Source organism: Neofelis nebulosa, chromosome 13 (assembly GCF_028018385.1).
Source record: "Neofelis nebulosa isolate mNeoNeb1 chromosome 13, mNeoNeb1.pri, whole genome shotgun sequence".
Taxonomy (NCBI): domain Eukaryota; kingdom Metazoa; phylum Chordata; class Mammalia; order Carnivora; family Felidae; genus Neofelis; species Neofelis nebulosa.
Window position 1 is genome coordinate 60488905 of NC_080794.1, and position 19728 is coordinate 60508632.

Here is a 19728-nt window from a genome sequence, read left to right on the forward strand (position 1 = left end):
TATGGAACAAAGGACACCGCTGAATGGGAACACAAGGAAGGAGAACTATTGGGGCACGTTCCACCCCCCGAAAGCCCCTAACGTTACCAAATAGGAAATGGCTCTGAACGTCAAATAAATACAAGCTGAAGGGAGTGACTCAGGAAATCATGAAAGAGGACCTAATGAGGAAAAGCCAATGACCTGGTAGGCCACAAGGGTAGGGTGACAGCAAGAGGAAGACTGCTGAGAAGAAGGCCAAAAAGTCTGAGACAGGCTGCTGCCCAAGGCTGGCAAGTCTAGTCTCAACCGGTGGGCTTCTGGAAGCTTTGCCTCCAGACTTCCTGCACTGCTGGCTTTAGTGGCTGTGAGGAAAGGAGAACCCTTCTCCTCAGGTGGGGTCAAGCATCAGCTGTCCATTTAAAGGCCATCTTTTGAACATCAAGTAAAAACTGTGCTGTCCAGGAAGCCACTATTCCTCAGGGTTACGAAGAGCCGATGTGCCCACTCTGGAGTAACAGTGACAAGCATTCATTTTCAACAAATCTCCGGTCAGTGTAACCGGGTTCCAGATAGGTGCCACAGCCAACACCTCTACTGTGCACAGGCTCAGGCAGGTGAGGAGGGGTGTCCTGGTGTGTGGGGCATGGCACAGAGTGAGATGATGCTGAGATGGTGTAAGTGGAACCTACCGGAGCTCTAAGGCAGGGGCTCTTAACCAGAATCCATCAATTGATAGGCTGTGTGCAAGATTTTTATTCGGGGGGGGGGGGGGGCGTGCACGCACATGCGTGCGCACAGGCCTATACTCTCTGGAGATAGTCCAAAGCTTCTGTAAGATCCCAAAGAAGGACAAAATGGTTAAGAATGGTTAAGAGGAGAAGGAAGGTTCATCCAGCCCCTTTCTTGGGCCATCTCTTCTTTACTCCTAAATCACTTACAGAGCAGCCGAACATGTCAGGCACTGAGAGGACATGAAGATGAATAAGATATCGATCCTGCCTGTGGAGAACCCACAGTCTAAAAGGGCAGGTACAGTGAGAGGTAAGGGTTATCTTGGCTGATTCCTGCAGGCTGACCTCCCAGGGAAGGAGGTGGCCTCCCGCAGAGCTCACGGCAATCAGTCCTAGTAGAATGCTGGGCTGGTACATCAGGCCACTAATACGTCCTACAGAAAGCTCTACCCACAGGCTTGCATGCTAGACCTCAGGTCATACAGGGGAAGAGGCTGTGCTCCCACGACCGCGAAGGCTGAGATAGGGGAGCTGGGTTAGGGGACTAGGCACCATCACGTCCTACTGCTGCTAACTGTGGGGCAACGACCTCCAGGACCCGCTCAGGCTGGGCAAAGGGCTGAGGTTTCCCAGATAGGCAGCTTAAAAACCCCACAGCCTTGGCCAGCGGTCTCATCCTAGAGCCTGACATCTGTGCTGACAGATGTCTATGCACGGCCCCAGACTGTGACAGTGAGGCAGATTCCTGCTGCTCTTCCCCTCTCTGTGATTTCTCTCAAGACTCACTATTCCACAAGGTCTGCCAGAGGCGGCCAGATCTCTGACCTTGCTTGCACAACAGGAATCGAAGCAGAATTTAGTGCTGACAGACGAGGCAAAGGACTCTGGGTGTTTTAAGCGGGGTGGGGGGGGGTGATACTATTTTTCACTAGCCATCAGAGCCAACGATCTTCTGTATCTCTCTTGTCCTTGCCAATCCTACTGACTCCCTTCTCAGTGCTAATTATCCTCCTCCAAGGCTAACTGAAGTAATGTCCCTGCCTCCCTGCTCTCCAAGACCCATTAACTGAGGCTGCCGTTTTCTCCACTGGATCTGCCCTTCCTGATAGCCTTCTGTCCTTGATCGGCTACTTCTAGAACAGCCAGGACCCATTCCCATGAACAGAGTTGTACATGCCACCCAAGCAACTCTCAGCCACCAAGGGACCTTGTGAAGGAAAGAGCCAAAAAGATCAGTGATGATTAATATTCGTCTTCTGAGTAATTATATAATATCACCTCAAGCTTCAATATTTTATTATTAGATGCCTGAACTATCCCATTTGTTTTTCATTTCTGAGGTTCTTCTTGGAAAAGAAAATAACCTCATTGAGTTAAAACACTCAATCAGCTACTTTATTTTTATTATTATTATTATTTTAATATATATTTATTTTTGAGAGAGAAGGAGAGTGCAAGCAGGGGAGGGGCAGAGAGAGAGGGAGACACAGGATAGAAAGCAGGCTCCAGGCTTTGAGCTGTCAGCACGGAGCTGGATGCGGGACTCAAACCCAAAAACCTGGAGATCGTGACCTGAGCCGAAGTCGGAGACTTAATGGACTGAGCTACCCAGGCACCCCTCCAATCAGTTACTTTAAACTGCAAGAAGCTCCCCAGAATTGTTCCAGAATTGTTTAGATGCTACCCTGAGCGGCCGAGTCCCAAGCACCAACTTTTGCCAATTCTCTATTCTAATTTACAATACAGGTACAAGCTCCTTGGGACAGACCCATTGTACAGTCTACCAGTGCTTCAAGAAAGAAGAACATGTCATTTCTCCCAAATTACTGATCTATTATTAGACAGCTAGCCAAAGAGTCAGAGCTCTAGTAAATAATATTAAGGAAAGAGCAGAGAAAATACAAATATGCCAATGAGAAAGACAGGATAATAAAAGATGTGGAGAATTTTAGAAACACACTGATGTGAATTCCATGCTAAGAATTTTTTAGATTTCAGTACAATTTTTATAGAAAAATATTAATTGCCAAAATGGTCTTAAAATAAGAAGAAAATCTGACTAAATCAATAATCATAGATTATATATGTTTTATGTCTCTTACTAAAGTTTAAGAAACAATAAAGTGTATTCCTATTTTAGATTACATTTATAAAAAAAATTAAACAGCAATTAAATTCAATGGACAACCCAAAAATCAAGCTTCATTCTCATAAAAACTTAATATGTGATAAAGAAAGCATTAAAAATCAGTATAAAGAAAATGGTTGGTGAGAAGAATGACTCAGGAAATGGTGCTGGGAAAATTTAGCTATTTTGGGGCGGGGATGGGAAAACAGAGGGACTATTGCGATGCTTTCTAATTCTCACATACCTCCAAATAAAGTTTATATGGATTATAGACTGAAGTGAACAATAAAACAGATTTTTAAAATTAAAAAGATGAAAATATGGGTGAAAATTTAACATTGGCTCGAGAAAAGACTTATTAATCTTAAACAACAAAAGAAATACAATCCAAACAAGCAATAGGGTGGTATGAATTTAAAACTTCAGTAAAAAACATTTTAAAAACCTAAAATCTAAATCATATTGTTTTGGTGGCATTAGTCATAATAGTGAAATTGGAAACAACCCAATTGTCCCTCAGCTGATGAATGGATAGACAAAACATGGTATATTATTCAGTCATAAAAAGGAATAAAATATTGCCATTGAAAACATACTGAGTGAAAGAAGCCAGTCACAAAAGACCACATATTTTTTTATTCCAAATATAAGATATGTCTACAATAGGCAAATCTATAGAAACAAAAAGTAGATTAGTGGTTGCCTAGGGCTGGGGGCTTGGTGGGGGCTAGGGAGTTGGGGGAGCATAGCTAAGGGGTATGTAGTTTCTTTTTTGAGGTAATGAACATATTCTAGAATGAATTGTGGTGATAGCTGCAAAAGTCTGTGAATATACCAAAAAAAGCCTCGCTGAATTTTATACTTTAAATGGGTAACTTGTATATTATATGAATTACGTCTCAATAGAGTGTTACCAAAAAATCCAGTGGCAAGTCACAAACTGGTTTAAAATTAGAAATAAACAAGCAAAGGGGATAATTTCCTTAAGATATGAAGAGATCACAGAAATGTCTTTTAAAATACCCAATAAGTAGATAATTCACCAAGGAAAAAAATACAAATTAACTCCCCATCTAAAAAGAAATAAACCATCATTCATTATCACTAATGATCATGAAAATAAAATAAAAATAACATTTTACATTTACTGCTATTTTACCTTTTCGAGTTAGGAAACTTTTGAAGGTGAGGTAATATACTCACTCTCATTTGATGCTGAGGGAAGTATAAACTGGTAAGACCTTTCTGGAAAGGCATGTGTTCATATGCCAAGAAAGAGAAAGGTTTTGGTTTTGGTTTGGTTTGGTTTGGTGTTTTGTTTTGTTTTGAGAGAGAGAGAGACAGAGAGAGACAGAGAGAGAGAGAGCATGAGCAGGAGAGGGATACAGAGAGAAAGAGAATCCCAAGCAGGTTCCAGACTCAGCGCAGAGTCCAACACAGAGCTCGATCTCACAACCAGATCATGACCTGAGCCAAAATCAAGAATCAGACAGACTCTCAATTGACTGAGCCACCCAGGCGCCCCTGAAAGAGAAAGTCTTTAAAGTGTTCATACCTTTGGCCGCATAATTCTACTATAAGTCTCTCTTAAGGGGGAAAATAAATGTTCAAAATGTAGAGAAAGACAATGAACAAAGATGTCTGCTAAATCACTCTTCGTATCCATGAAAAGTGGAAAACAACCTAACTGATGAAAGAACATTTAAAAATATCATTTTAAAAGAGTTTTAAGTATGGGGCGCCTGGGTGGCTCAGTCGGTTGGGCGTCCAACTTCAGCTCAGGTCACGATCTCGCGGTCCGTGAGTTCGAGCCCCACGTCGGGCTCTGGGCTGACGGCTCAGAGCCTGGAGCCTGCTTCCGATTCTGTGTCTCCCTCTCTCTCTGCCCCTCCCCCGTTCATGCTCTGTCTCTGTCTCAAAAAAATAAATAAATAAATAAATAAACGTTAAAAAAAAAAAGAGTTTTAAGTAGAAGCTTATGATATTATGTTAAGCAAAAAAGCAGGATATAGAATCATATATCTTATAGTGTCGGATATCAACTATATAAAGAAAAACACATTTAAAAGGTCAGAAGAAAATCTGTCCTTGGATTGTGCATGGCCCCTCTTCCCTCCCTCCCTCTTTTCCTCCTTCCTTCCTACCTCCCAACCTTCCATGTGTTTTCCTATTTTACACAATGAGAAAGCACTTGGATAATGGGGGTTGGGGTACAGAGAAAAGCAGCAACTGACTCCGTTGGCTAATCATGTCACTAGCTTGGCATAAATGAGATTGACCCTAACAGTGCGGCACTTGGCAGATATTCCCCAGCATTCAGATGGGGCATATAAACAATTCCTTCCAGTAGGTCTATTCATTTAGTCACCTGAAATGAATTCACTCCCAGCAGCTAATTCACTTCAGGAAGTCAGGCAGGATGCCATTCATTCTGCCGGCTGATTCTGGAGCCGCTGATTGACAACACTATCGCTTGCGTTTCTTCAGCCACATCTGCCTCTTCCACAGCGTACTACAGACTGGGCCAGGCCAACCACTTCAGCAAATCCAAAGTTTCCTTTGAAGGAAATGCCAACCCAGACATAAGCACCCCTGAAACCCACCTGACAGAGTGACATGGCACCAAGCTTTGCCACGTAAGTATGCAGATCCCTTGTGACCCCTCCCCACCTTGAAGATAATACCACCTTTTTTTCTAATGTTTATTCATTTTGGAGAGACAGAGAGAGACAGAGCATGAGTAGGGGAGGGGCAGAGAGAGGGAGACACAGGATCTGAGAGCCTGATGAGGAGCTCGAACCCATGAGCTGTGAGATTATCACCTGAGCCGAAGCCGGATGCTTAAACGAACTGCGCCACCCAGGTGCCCTCATAATACCACCTTTGCTGTCCTGAGACTCAAATAATAAATGTTTGAGTGAAGGCATTCTGAAAACCCCAAGGACCCCCCACAATGTAAAGTACTATTAAGACACCAATAGTATCCTCACTGCTTTAAAATTGAACAATATTTTCTCAGCTTTTACGAGGTCCACAGGAACTCTGGAGAAATCATAGAAAAAAAGACTTCCTTTGTACATCTGCCCCCCCCCCCACACACACACACACATAAAGTCTTATCTATAAAGGATCCATGTGGCAAATACTCCTAGGATTCAGTGGCAGGAAAAGTTTGTCTCTTCAGAGAACTTGCCTGTTTTCTCTTACTAGACCACAAGAACAGGCTAACATGGTGCATTTCACTTTTTGCCCTTACTTCCGGACAGTTCGGTCATCATTTTGGTTCTTAACTGCTGTTAACACTCTCACCCAGGTCTTTGGTCATGCCTATTTGTCTTTAATATTGTGTTTAATTTTGGAGGCTGCTCCAAATTCTTTGGGGATCTAGGGAGGATGTGAATCAATGTTTCTCAAACTGGTATCTGCCAGAAGTCCTCCCCTATAGTCCTTATGAGAATCTGTGCTTGGGCTTTAAATTTAGATGATAATGCCTTTAAAGTAAAAGGCAAACATGTTCCAAGTTATCTAGATGACCATGTTATAACTGGGTCCTGCCATAGGATTGTGGTGTCTGTGTGTGTGTGGAGGGGGTGGGTTGCAATCATTTTGCAGCTAGATTGTGCTATTCTGAATGTCAGAGGCTAATGAGCAAAGAGGAGAGGGGGCAGGGCAATGTGCAGAGGAGGCATTTGTGCCACATGAACACCAGAGGGTCTCCCTGTACACTACTTCATATAGAGAAATGCGGTGGGAGATCCAAGTCCCAAAATAACACAGGGGAGCTGCAGCAACCCCCTCAATGGAATCAGTGAGCACCACAGCCTCGTGCCATGTTCATGATGCTTCCTCAATAAACCAGCATCATCTGATGAAATAAATATAGTCAGTATGCCTTTTATTTGTTTCATACCTATATTTGTATCTTGCCCATGTTCTGCTTTCAGAGTTGGGAAAGAATACTAAGCGTAAGAATACTGAGCCTAAGCGTAAAGAATATGTTAATACATAGTTAAACAACATCAGAATAATGGGTTTTTTTCCATCTGTGAAGGAGTCTATACATTATTTGGGTCTATAAACACCATGAGTTTTAGGGGCACCTGGGTGGCTCGGTCGGTTAAGCATCACATTTTTTATTTCAGCTCAGGTCATGATTTCACAGTCATGAGATCAAGCCCTGCCTTGGGCTCCTCATTGGGCCTGGAGCCTGCTTAGGATTCTCTCTCTCTCCCTTGCTCTCAGCCCCTCCCCCACTCACACATGCTCACACATTCTCTTTCTCTCTCTCCAAATAAATAAACATTTTTTCAAGCTATGAATTTTAAATGAAATGCATATATGTATTCACCTGTACCCCCACTGCACCACGTGGAGCCACTCATACTAGGTCAGAGGATTGATTGGTGACAGACTCCTTCCTACTAATAATAACAATAAAAGTTACCATTCATTGAATACTGTGGTGACTGCTTAACAGTCTTAATCTCATTTAATACTTACAAAAACACTAGGAGATAGGAATCAAGACCCTATTCTCATTTTATAGATGGAAACATGTGCCTGAAGGATTCAAGTAAGCAAGCAAGCGGGAATTCACCCCCAGGGGTCTGTGTCTGGCCTCGTGTTTGGATGGGTCCAAGGCAGGAAGCAGCTGTCACCTGCTATTCCTGGTGTGGGGTTGTGGCTGCAACTCATGAGACACAATGTGGGCTTTTGCTCACCAATGCCTGGTGATGCTGTCTTGTTCTGAGCCATGCTGCCTTGGGTTAGGTGTGCTGTGACCTGCAACCGGGACCAATAGGCACATCCTGAGAATGGGGTTTAAGTCAAGAGACACTGAACATCAATGGAACCAGCCAGGATCCTGCAAGTTCAAGGGGCCTCTGATGCAAGGCTGCACTCTCTTACTTCCCAATTAAGTTTTCAGACCATTAAGTTTGCTGTCTTTTTCCTGCACATTGTCTGGCACTCAGTCAGGACTATGGTATTTTGATAGTCTGCAGGAGGGCCAGAGAATGGTGTTTGCTGATCTTGGAGAGTTTCTTCAGAATACACAAGCTAACTTTTCTTTGTAAGGTAATGCTAAACTTTGGGAGAACTATAAACAAGGATCATTCTTAAAAATAATCGCATTTGGGGGCACCTGGGTGGCTCAGCCAGTTAAGTGTCCAACTCTTGATCTCAGCTCAGGTCATGATCTCACTGTTCATGAGTTTGAGCCCCACATCAGCCTCTGTGCTGATGGCGTGAACAAAGCCTGCTTGGGATTCTGTCTCACCTTCTCTCTGTCCCTCCCCCACTTGTGCTTTCTCTATCTCCCTCTTAAAATGAATAAACTTAAAAAAAATACACATTTGTTGAGCATTTACTATACGCCAGGAACCAGGCAAGACCCTTAACATATAAGATTCCATTTTATCACAACTAAGAGATTGATATGACTCTGCCCATTTCACAGATGTGAAAACTAGGGCACGGAAATTTAAGCAAGTTGTCCAAATCATTCAAGTGCTTGCTGTGTGAAAATTTAACCCCCAAATCCATGCTCTTGTGCACTTTTACAGTGTTTTCCACACTGTGACCCACATAACCTGGTGTACAGGAGATGATTCCAAAGTGAACAGCAAATATTCAGTGACACTGAACCACATGGTAGAAAGCAATCCCCTTTCAATTCTTTCAATCCCACTATATCAAGAAGACCTGGTATGATAAGAGGATGCCTTTAATAGCTCTTTCACATGCTTTTCTTTTTCTCCCTTGGTACAATGGTGAGAACAAGGCCTTAACCCCACAGACTTCTGTAGGCTCAAGTATCCAGTAAAACTTAATACCATTGTTTGATTTTTATTGTCTTTATTTTATTTTTTTTTTAATTTTTTTTTCAACGTTTTTTATTTATTTTTGGGACAGAGAGAGACAGAGCATGAACGGGGGAGGGGCAGAGAGAGAGGGAGACACAGAATCGGAAACAGGCTCCAGGCTCCGAGCCATCAGCCCAGAGCCTGACGCAGGGCTCGAACTCACGGACCGTGAGATCGTGACCTGGCTGAAGTCGGACGCTTAACCGACTGCGCCACCCAGGCGCCCCATATTGTCTTTATTTTTAAAGTTACCTTTTTCAACATTAAAAGATTCTGGTTTTTCAATTATAGTGGCAAAGTTTCATTTTTTTTTTTTTTAATCGATAGAGAGAGGGAACAAGTGAGCGAGGGCAGAGAAAGAGAGGGAGAGAGAGAGAGGATCCCACAAAGGGCACAGAGAGAGAGGAAGAGAGAAAGAGAAAGAAGCTTGGCTCACCCAATGTGGGACTAGAACTCACATAATGACATAATGACCTGAGCTGAAGTCAGGTGCTTAACTGACTAAGCCACCAAGGCGCCCCAAAATTTCCTTTTAAAATAAATTTACATAGGGGCACCTGGGAGGCTCAGTCGGTTAGGGGTCTGACTCTTGGTTTTGGCTGGGGTCATGGTCTCGAGGTTCATGGGTTTGAGTTCTGCAACAGGTTCTGTGCTGACAGTGCAGAGCCTGCTTGAAATTCTCTCCCTCTCTCTCTGCCCCTCCCCTCCTCATGTTCTCTTTCTTTCTTTCTCTCTCTAAATAAAAACTAAACTAAAAACACCCTTTTTAAATAAGGTAAGTTTACTTAAAAAACATGAAATGACTCAAAGACAATATTGGGGTTTTTTTTTTGTTTTTAAGTAGGCTCCATGCCCAGTGTGTGGCTTGAACTCATGACCCTGAGATCGAGTCACATGCCCTACCAATTGAATTGGCCAGACACCCACAAAATAGTGTTAATAGTACAATGGAAATAGATAGCGGTTGAACATTGTGAATGTCATTAACGTCGCTGAATTGTATATTTAAAATTGGTTAAAATGGCAAATATATATCATATTTTGCCACATTTAAAAAATTGATAATGTAATATACCCAAACCAAAAAACCCATTGAATTTTACCCTTTAAATGGGTGAACTGCACGGCATATGAATTATATCTCAATAAAACTGTTGAAAAAGATAAATCAAAAGCCATGTTGATAATTCTCACGTGACTGAAGTTTGAAGAAAGGCGAATTATGCTGTACTGCTCCCGTTTTGTTAAGCTAAATTCATCAGTAATTTTTAAAATAAGGTAAAGTAAAGGGAGGAAGAGAGGAAGAAGACCTAAGTATGAACATACTGAATCCAAGTTTTGGATGAGAAGGAAAAACAAAGTGAACAAAGAAAGAAATGAAGGCGATACATTTCAGCAGAGAATGAAAAGCTTTCTACCAATATAGCCCCAAATGGCATGAAACAGAAATGATCATTAGGGCGACTCCAATTGTGGTCACCGGGGAATGTGTGTCCCTGGGCTAGAATGAAATAGGAGAGGATCGTCAGTTATGTCCAAGATTTCCAGTGCAGCTGTTAAAAGAAAAGAGTGAAGAAACTCAAAGATTTCTTGGAAGGATGCAGACATGAATAGCCACGAAACCCAGGTAGCGGGGTCCGGGAATGAAAGCGGCCATATTCTCTCTGCATTTGCATCCTGGGTCAGGGATGCAAATTTAACCATCACACAGGTGAGGCAGGAATATAGAGAGTTGCCTGAAGTCTGGAGAAACTTCCAGTGGCTTTTCCAATGTCAGGATGACATTTCTCAACTATTACGATTTTCACCCGTCCTACCTAAGCTACAATGTTGAAACCATAAAACGACTATGCCTGAAAGCCTGACATAAAGCTTTCCGAAGCCTGAGCTTCCAGATGACCTAGGAAGCACCTACTGAACATGTTAGACATGGGTCCCATTGGGGACTATACAATGTGTCCTCCACAGTCTTGGCCTTCAGCTTACAGCTGAACTGGGAAGAGGAAGCTCCATGGGAAAAACATGACAGAACTATGGAATCCCTTACCAGCAAGCAGCAGCCTGTGTGGTGAGACCATAACCACAACAACATGAAGTAAGTTATGTTTTAAGTGTTTAAAATGTGCTGGTGCAGGAAAAATAGAACAGAAGTTTCAGAAGTTGAGAAAACCTTCCTGAGGGATGAAGAAGGCAGGTTAACTTTCTTTAATTGATTCAAATAGTAGCTGGATGCTGAGATGACCCTTTGGTGAAGAAGGTACATTTTCCATTTAAATTAATAAAGTAATTCATAATTCTTTCCTTTATTCCTTCCACATATAGTCATTGCCTATCAATGAATAATAAATATTCAAAGCATATCTTAGGACCCCCAAGAAATGCAGGGGTGAGAACATTTCTGTCTTCCCTGGCAGTGGGGGGATCACACAGGCAAAAAACACAGGACAGCTGCTCTCAACCTCCAGAGACAAATGAGAACAGGAATAACTTAAAAATAAATAAATAAATAAATAAATACATAAATACATAAATACATAAATACATAAATAAATAAACCTCATGAGGGAAAAGCAGGAATTTATCAATAAAACACAGTTTATGGCCACTAGAGGATCAAAGCAGAAAGGACATCCCCAAAGAAATGACAGGTATGGAGTTGAAAGGCACAGAGAATGCGGACATGGGGGCAGGGGGGTCAGGGCGACTTTCCTGGCAGAGGTAAAGGCACGATTAAGGGCACAAAGGCTTCACAGCAAATGATGCGTTTGAGCTACAGGAAGCACTGTGGGGGTACCTTCTATATGGGGTAAGAGGGGAAAGGGAATGAGAGGGCCCTGAATGCCATTTCAGGGACTTTGGTTGTGTATCAAAGACCTGTCAGCAACACTACTCAGGAGAAAAGGCCATTCTGTAAAATATAGATTGAAAACATAGTTTCATTTTTCTAAAAGTGGACGAACTTTGCTTGTTTTTCAAAATAATTCCAGACACACAAGCAGAGTATGTCAGCTCTTTTGTAAATCTTGGTCAGAATCAAGAAGGGGAGTGGCTGACCACCCAACACACAAACAGTGTGGAGCAAACAGTGCCTCCAAATAAATAAGAAAACATAAACTGGAGGCTAACAAACTGTTGCCAAGCCAACATCCTGCTCTATCGCTTTCTCGAACGAATGAGATGCTATAATTAACCTGATGTCTGAGAATATACCACAAGCATGGTTCACAAAATGCTTACAAAAATGATTCTCAAGTAGACTAAACATTTCTCCTACCATGTATTTTGTTTCTACGCTATGAGCTTAGAAAATTAGGGTTATGGTTATTATGTCCTTAGAAAACGCAGAGGGAGACCTGAGGCCTAGCCTCGTCCCCAAGTTCCAAATGTGTGCATCCAAATAAAGGAGGCTTTGCTCCCTGCAAGAGCATGTGGATTCTGGGGCGAGGTGAGAGGCTTGTAATGGCGGGACTCAGGTTCTGGGTTTCTGTAACCCCCCGCTTCCTGGCAAACATCAAGAGGGCTTATTCATTTTAGTCATCACCCATGGGTCTTTCTCCCCACTTGTTCACCCACCTTGGTTAGTGGGTACTGAATTTCCTGTCCGATGAACCCCTTTCTCTTAAAAAGCTCCCAACCCAGTAACAAGTATACCCAAGCTACAGGTCACCAACCCCCCGACAGAGTCACATACAGTCATCAGTCTGAATGGCGGTAGGAGGAGCCGGAGGAATGCCTTACCCACCACATATCTTACTGGCATTAAAGTCGGGTGGGGGGAGGTGACGATGGTTTAGAGATTATTTAGAGTTAGAATGAGTTCATTAAAGTGATATCAATCGTTGGCCATGTCGCCTTTATCATCTCATCCTTGTGATGTTAAAAAGGGAAGGCAGGGAGTCCTGCGGGCATATCCCCAACTCAGACTTTCAATAAACTCATGGTGGCACTCTGCCTCCCTGGAAACAAGGAGAAAGCAATAGAAAGGAGGAGCAAGAATGAGTCCACTCCTCCCATAAACCCAGGCTGACTTCCTGAGGTGGTCGGTGTTGCTGACTTTCCCAACACAGGCCAGCTCACCTGTCACATTCAACCTGCTTTGCCATCCAGATGTTCTGTGCCAGCCGCAGATTCCTGAGGTGGCCCAGGTTCATTACACGCCGGTGGATATGCAGCGCAAGGTAGAGGGTTCTGATCAGGACTCTACATCAACGCCAGTCTTCTCCAGCTCACATAGGTAAGGAGTCCTTGTTCCTTCCTTCACCAGGTTAATTCCCCTGGCCCCCCTTCAAGTTCAGGATAAGGGTGCTGGACGGGAGAAGAGGAGACCTCAGGACTCTCAGATCTCTATCCAGCCCCCACCCAGTGACTCTAAATGAACTGGTCAAAGTGTTAGTTTTGTTTTGCTTTAAAGCGAAAGATGACGGCTCTTTCCTTCCCCTCCCCAACACACCCTACCTGCTCTTCAGCTTGAATAAAAATAGCCCCACAGATGAGGCTGCCATGACAACCAAAGTGAGCTTGACAGCCTCTCCTGCCCCCCAGCCTTGCTGGGCCTCTCCAGCCCTCTCCCAAGTTCAACCTGCAGGAAACCCCCCTGAGTACCAGACCCAAACTGCTCCGTCCTCATCCAAGAAGCCAAGGGTTATTTGGAGTTCTCGCACCACCCAGTGCCTCAGAAGTTTTTAATTTGTTCTCATTTGTTCCTTTCAGTGTCCTCAGCTACCTGTGCCAAACACGACTGTCTCCACCTTGCAGATGGAAAACGGAGGGCACAAGGACATGAAATGACTCGCCCTAGGTCATCAGCAGTGGGTTTAATGGTAGAACCAGATTTAGAACTCAAGGTTCCCATTTCCTAACCAGTTCTCAGTCTGAAGGAACAATTGATCTCACGAAAGATGACCCCAGGAGAGGAATAATTCCTCCGGGGTGAGCTTCTCCCTGGCCACAGACAGAAGTCCCTCAACCAGTCTCTGAGATAAATCTGGGAAGGGTTGCAGAAACCCACCTCTACCCTGGATCCAGCATCTCTGGGGATGCTCCAAGCACAGCTTTCATGGGCCAAGTTTATCAAAATCCTTAAGAAGCGTCATCCATACCTGCATTCCAAAATCCACCCCTGGGGAGAAGGCTCTCCACCAGGAGGGCTCTCAGGGCTGGAGGCCTGTAAGCCCCTGTTTCATCCTTCAGGAAACCCCAGTGTTGCTAACAAAGCAGGAGGTACCACAGCCCCCATGAAGGCTTCCTCTTTCTTCACCTCTTTCCGATACTTATAAATGTGCTTCCTCTCTCTATGTAAATTTCGTTCAAATGGCAGGACATACGCTTGTAATGAGGCCATTAATAACTACTCTTTAAACAGCCTCTTCTGAGTTTCCTGGTTCAGAAATCAATTCTAATCTAAACAGACATTGATGTCTAGATTTACTGGTGTGAGGACAGACAAATGGGCTTTGTCTGGCGCAGGCCACAAAAATACAGTTTATTTTCACCCGGCCAAGAACTGGGAGACCAAAGGAAAAAAAAATTTTTTTAATGTTTATTTCTTTTTGAGACAGAGTGTGAGCTGGGGAAGGGGCAGAGAGAGAGAGAGGGAAACACAGAATCCAAAACAGAATCCAGGCCCTGAGCTGTGAGCACAGAGCCCGACACAGGGCTAGAACTCAAGAACCATGAGATCATGACCTGAGCCGAAGTCAGACATTTAACCAACTGAGCCAGCCAGGAACCCCAAGCAACTTTTGCTAATAGAAATGAGCTTAGGAAATTGTGAAGAAAACTCCTTTTCTTTTTTCTACCATTCCACTGTCACACTTGCAGGAAAGGCTGAGGTGAGGTTTACTTGCCCCCACTGTGGCTGACAGCGTCCTAACCAGCTAAAACTGGGAAACTGGACTGGTCATTTTCACTTTCCGTTTTTAGGAAGGGTAACTTTCTCTCCCTCCTCACCCCGAAACGCTGCATCTGAACTCACAGCAGGGTCAAGCTGAGGGGGGCGTATGCTTCTCAGCGATCAGCTTTACAAAAACTACACGGGGAGCCTGGGTGGCTCAGTCGGCTAAGCATCCGACTCTTGGTTTTGGCTCAGGTGTTGATCTCGTGGTTCATGAGTTCAAGCCCTGCATCGGGCTCTGCAGTAGAGGTGCACAGCCTGCTTGGGATTCTCTCTCTCTCCCTCTCTTTCCGCCCCTCCCTCCCTCCCTCCCTCTCTCTCTCTCTCTCTAAACAAAATTTAAAAAATTAAAAACAAAAACAAAAACAAAATAACAAATGGGCCAAAATAGAAACTCAGCCCAGGGGCTGCTGTTTGCCCCTCACCCTAGTAATTAAAACCTGTGCTACTAAAGGCATGGCTCTATAGATATTATATACTATTTTCTAGTAACATAAATGCAGCTGCTGGTGGGGTTCTGGAAGAGTATAGTCAGCAAAACTGCAGGGGCCTAGATTCAAGTCCCACTGCTCATTGCTATCATTGACTGGGTAATCATGACTTTTCTAAGCTTCAATTCCCTCTCCTTTAAAATGAAAATATTTATACCTGCCTGGCCTGGGCACAGGCGTATTGGGATTGACAAACACAGAAGCCCTTAGAAAACTGAAAGTCCTAGACAAAGGTAAGTATTTGTTATTTTTGTTACTACTCATTTACCGAATGAAAGTTCCTACAAAACAAGTCTCCATGTAGAAATGAGTAGGAGTGTTACCTCTGCATCTGTCCAGAGCCAGACAATCAGATGTGACCCAGGAAGTGAGTGTTAGGTGGCCCAGGGATACTCCAGGTAGCCAAGGAGACAGGAAACAACAGAGACTCAGCTACTCCCAGGCACGGGCAGCAAGCCATGAATCTCTACAACAGAACAGGCATCCTGCACCCACCAGCTTGCTCATGAGATTGTTCTCACTGTGGTGATCGATGGAGATTTTTTATTATGGGGGGAAGCCTGCGCTCCCCAGGCATGGTCACACTCTCAGAACAGGTGGTAAGGTCAGGGGCAGGTGTAGCAGAGGAGTGAGTGCAAGGGCTCTGCTTGCGTTCAGACCCCAACTCTGCCACTTCCCATCTGCCACTTACCTCTCTGTGCCTCAGCTGTCGCATGTGCAAATGGACAAAATCATACCACCTACTTCACATAGTAATTATAAGTATATGATTTGATTCATATAAAACGCCTAGAGAGTGCGTGACAGAGAGTAAGCACTGGAGAGTCATTAGCAATTAATGTTGTTTATCTGTTGACCAAATTGTTCTTCTACTAGACTGTGATTCCTTTGAGGGCAGATTCCCTGACATTCATCTTTGGATCCCCAGAGCCTAGAATATAGTGAAAATCAATAAATGCTTCTTACATGAATGGATGAATCAATGAATAACATAAGATTGATCACCTAAGTAACTATCAGGGGGAAAATACAGCAGGGAGGACCAATACAGGGCTTTGTGTCATGGGGCTTTTAGTGTGGAATCTGGAAAAACAGGAAATTGTCTGCCCCCACCCCCACCCCAGTTTATGCTAGCAGGCTGAACCAAGCTGCCCTGAAAATTCGACATGGTACACTGTGTTAGTCCAGGTCTTCTGAGAAACAAACACTAAAATGGAATTAAACATGCAAGGAAAGTACCCATGGCAGAAAAGTGGTGGCGGGGGGGGGGGGGTGGGGGCTGGGAAAACCGTCACATGGTCTGAGCCCAAATAAAGATGGAGGAGGGACGGGTGGAAGCATCCTAGACCACTGAGCAGTCTAAGGAAAGTTCTGCAAGCCTCTCAAGGAGTTCTTGAGCTGAAGGTGGCCACTGGAAGAGTTCCATGTCTCCCAAGAGCCAGACTGCCATGCTCAGTCATTGGCTGGGAGCAGCCAGTGGGGGAGCAGAGCCTTGGTCAAATGTCGTGATGGGTTCACAATGTAGCCCTGGGGCGTTTGCTCAGTTGCACTCAGCTGGAGGTCTGCCAGGTGCGTTCTCATGGCTGCCACATATATGGTAGTTCTTAAGAGCATTGGATTCAGGGTCCAGACAATCCAGGCTGAATCCCAGTTCTCACCTGCTGGTTACCTTAGGCAAGTTATTTGACCTCTCAAGGCCTCATTTTCCTTATTTGCAAAATGGAAATTAGAATTCCTATCTCTCAGGATTGTTACTGTCGTACACGGTGCCTGACACATAGCAAGTGCTTAAGAAGAGGCAGCTGCCATTTCCCTATTATTACTATTAACAATGAAGTACTTCTATTTACAATTAGGACATGAAAACAGCCCCCACTGTTGCATACTTGTATTTGAATCTTGTGAGCCTACTATAAAGGACAAGGCACATAAGTCTAGAACCATGGGTAGGCGGAATCACAATTTAAACAACCAAACCAGTTTGTCTACAAATGAAAGGTCACAGGGACTTCCCCATTTGGCTATTTCCTGGAAGGGAAGCCAAGATGGGTTGTAGCGTGCCAGAATCCATCTATAGCCACACACCCCTCTCTTCTCTTCCACTTGCTGTGGTTTGTCTGCAGTGTCATCCCCTGTCCCCTGCCAGCTGTCTGCCCCTAAAGGAAAGTACGGCTAGCATACCTTCTCCCCAAGAACAGGATCACCCCGGGCTCTGAGAAACATGACTCTGCACTGCTACATACATTCTGAGTACCTGTTTGGGGGACTCCTTGCTTGCCTTTGACTCTGTGATCTTAATTGTTATCTTAAAACCTTGGCCAGCTTTCTGGTAGTGGTCATTGCCTGGCTACTGCTGGTTTCTGGCCCCTACATCTGATTGGGGTCACAGAGTGTCCACGTGTTGGGCTGTCTATGACCTAAGCACATATAGCTGTTGTGGCCCCAGTCCTTTGGTCTCTCCCAACCTTGCTGACCCTTGTGCCTTGGTGGCAGTAACAACTAAGAACCAACAAGGAAAGGAGCCCCCAGACAAATAGGAAACCACCCTCTTACTTCTGCCACCACCACCTCAGAGGTCTTTCACCAACTCCTATTTCCCAGAAGGTCACCAAAAGCACACATTAGGATTTCTGGGGGGGTTTGTCTTTGACCGCATGACCTTCAGTTTTTCTAACTGAAAAGAGTCAAAATTAAGCTAAAAAGATATTGATTTTTGTTTAATAATTAACAGTGTGATACAGCTGATCAAACTGTTATGTTCCAGAATGATAAGTTTCCGTTTTAAAGAGACTTTTTCAGGAAATGTTAAGTTTCTGTGTTGGAGCTAGAATCCAACACAGCTGTCTTGTTTCCACCAGAGGTTGGAAAGTCAAGGGTGCAACATAAAGGAACTCACTGAACCTTCCCCACCAAGATGAACTAGGCCTTCCCATCTGAGGGGAGGGAAGGTCACTCTCTGAAGTGGAAGTAAAGAAAGCCTCACAGCAGTAAACAGGCTGGCCACTTGCTCATATGGACTCCAACATGAACACTGAGCCCAGCTCTGAATGTGGCTTCTTTCTCCCTTCTGGTTCCTCAGCCAGAGCTACGAAAGTGCTGGGCCAACCTGGCACCAGGCATACCCAATGTCCAGGACAGAGAATTCCCATCATCAGGAAAAAAATGCTGGCTGGACCATCTTCTGCTCCCATTACACATAAAAATACTTACAAGCTTAGTAATTAGCTTCTCCACATCATCTTTGGCTCTTGCATTGCCTTGATTGCCTTTGCATCGATCACTCTCATCAATTGAAAAATCAATCAGGTTTGGTGTCCTTGCAAATCGAAATGCTTAAAAAATGATACCCTGAAGTAAAACCTGGGCATTCTCACACTTCCAGCCTCAGATCAACGATCCATTAACCACCTGGCCCCAATGAGTCACATTCGCAGTCCCAGTTGTCCTCCTCTGTGTTAAGACAGAGGAGGACAACACAATCTGATTTCAGGGGCCCTGTCCAGAACTGACACTCTGAGTGACATCCCACCGGCCTTGTGGCCCTCTGACCCCCTGGGAATATTTCTCCCCCACAAACCCAGTCTGGAGAAGTGCAGTACGAGGTATGCAGGATCAGAACACACTTCCTGGTTCAGAATCACAGGCATGAGTGCAAAAGTACAGTTTTCACTCTTATTTTATATTTAATTATAGGAACCACTAGAAACCTAATCAACACTGAGATACGAATCAAGAAAAATCTACCCAAGTGATTCACATCTCCTCAGAGGGGAGACAGGAGTGTTTGCAAATGGCCTGCCACGGGGATAAATTCAAATGGAGAAAGTGTGTTGCTTTTAAGGCACAGTCAATCTTCTATTACAACTTTTATGTCAAAATAATAAAACTATTATTTTTATAATATGGACTACAGAAGGTGGGTGTCAAAAGGGGTTACAACAGATTGAAACTGCTTCCCTGTAATCCAAACACCCTGTGTCCACCACTTGGCTATGCCCCTCAGCCTCTGTGCCCCTCCCACCGGCAGCTCGCAAGCCACCAGACCCTGCTGTTTTTTACTTTTCCTCTCCATACTGGAGGCCCTTTGTATGTTGTGTTTTGCAAATCCAGCAGTCACAATATGGTTTATTTCCCCTTTGGTCAGGGTTCAGCAATTTTCCAAAAGTGGGGGTGGCAGACACAGACCCCTGTAGGGGAAGAGAAGAATGCTCACTCATATGAAGTGGGCAAGGAGCACCTGGAAGGTTCTCATGCACAAAAACCTCCCCCACCTCCACATTCTACTAATAAAAACTTCATCTGAGTTATCACACTGGGGATAATGCAAATGTCCTGAGAAAAGGTTCAGCTTCATGGTCACTCACATCTTACAAGAATTATTTTTGAATCTTAGATCATCCACATTTGAAAGACACTAAAGAACCATTTAGAGCAAAACCCTACTGTTTAAATAAAGGATTTTTATTTTAATTATAGTCATCCTCTATTTAAATACGCACAGTGACAAATACTTCTTGTCTACTCCATCAGTGGGCATTTCAAATGATCTATGAAATGATCTATGATCATCTATGAATGATCATCCTTATCTTCAGCACAACCCTGCAGAATCTGTTAAGATGGTTCTGCTGCATGTAAA

The 19728-nt window shown here is 44.0% G+C and overlaps 1 protein-coding gene and 1 long non-coding RNA gene across 2 annotated transcripts in view; one reads left to right on the forward strand and one right to left on the reverse strand.

Annotated features, from left to right (window-relative positions):
- Positions 1 to 19728, reverse strand: part of PIK3AP1 (phosphoinositide-3-kinase adaptor protein 1) — a 122047-nt gene that overhangs the window by 61197 nt on the left and 41122 nt on the right. The gene's annotated exons all lie outside the window — the stretch shown is intronic.
- LOC131493150 (uncharacterized) lies at positions 510 to 13503 on the forward strand. The gene is made up of 4 exons (XR_009252489.1): positions 510 to 596; positions 5329 to 5477; positions 12813 to 12939; positions 13416 to 13503. It is a non-coding gene; the product is annotated as an uncharacterized LOC131493150 (long non-coding RNA).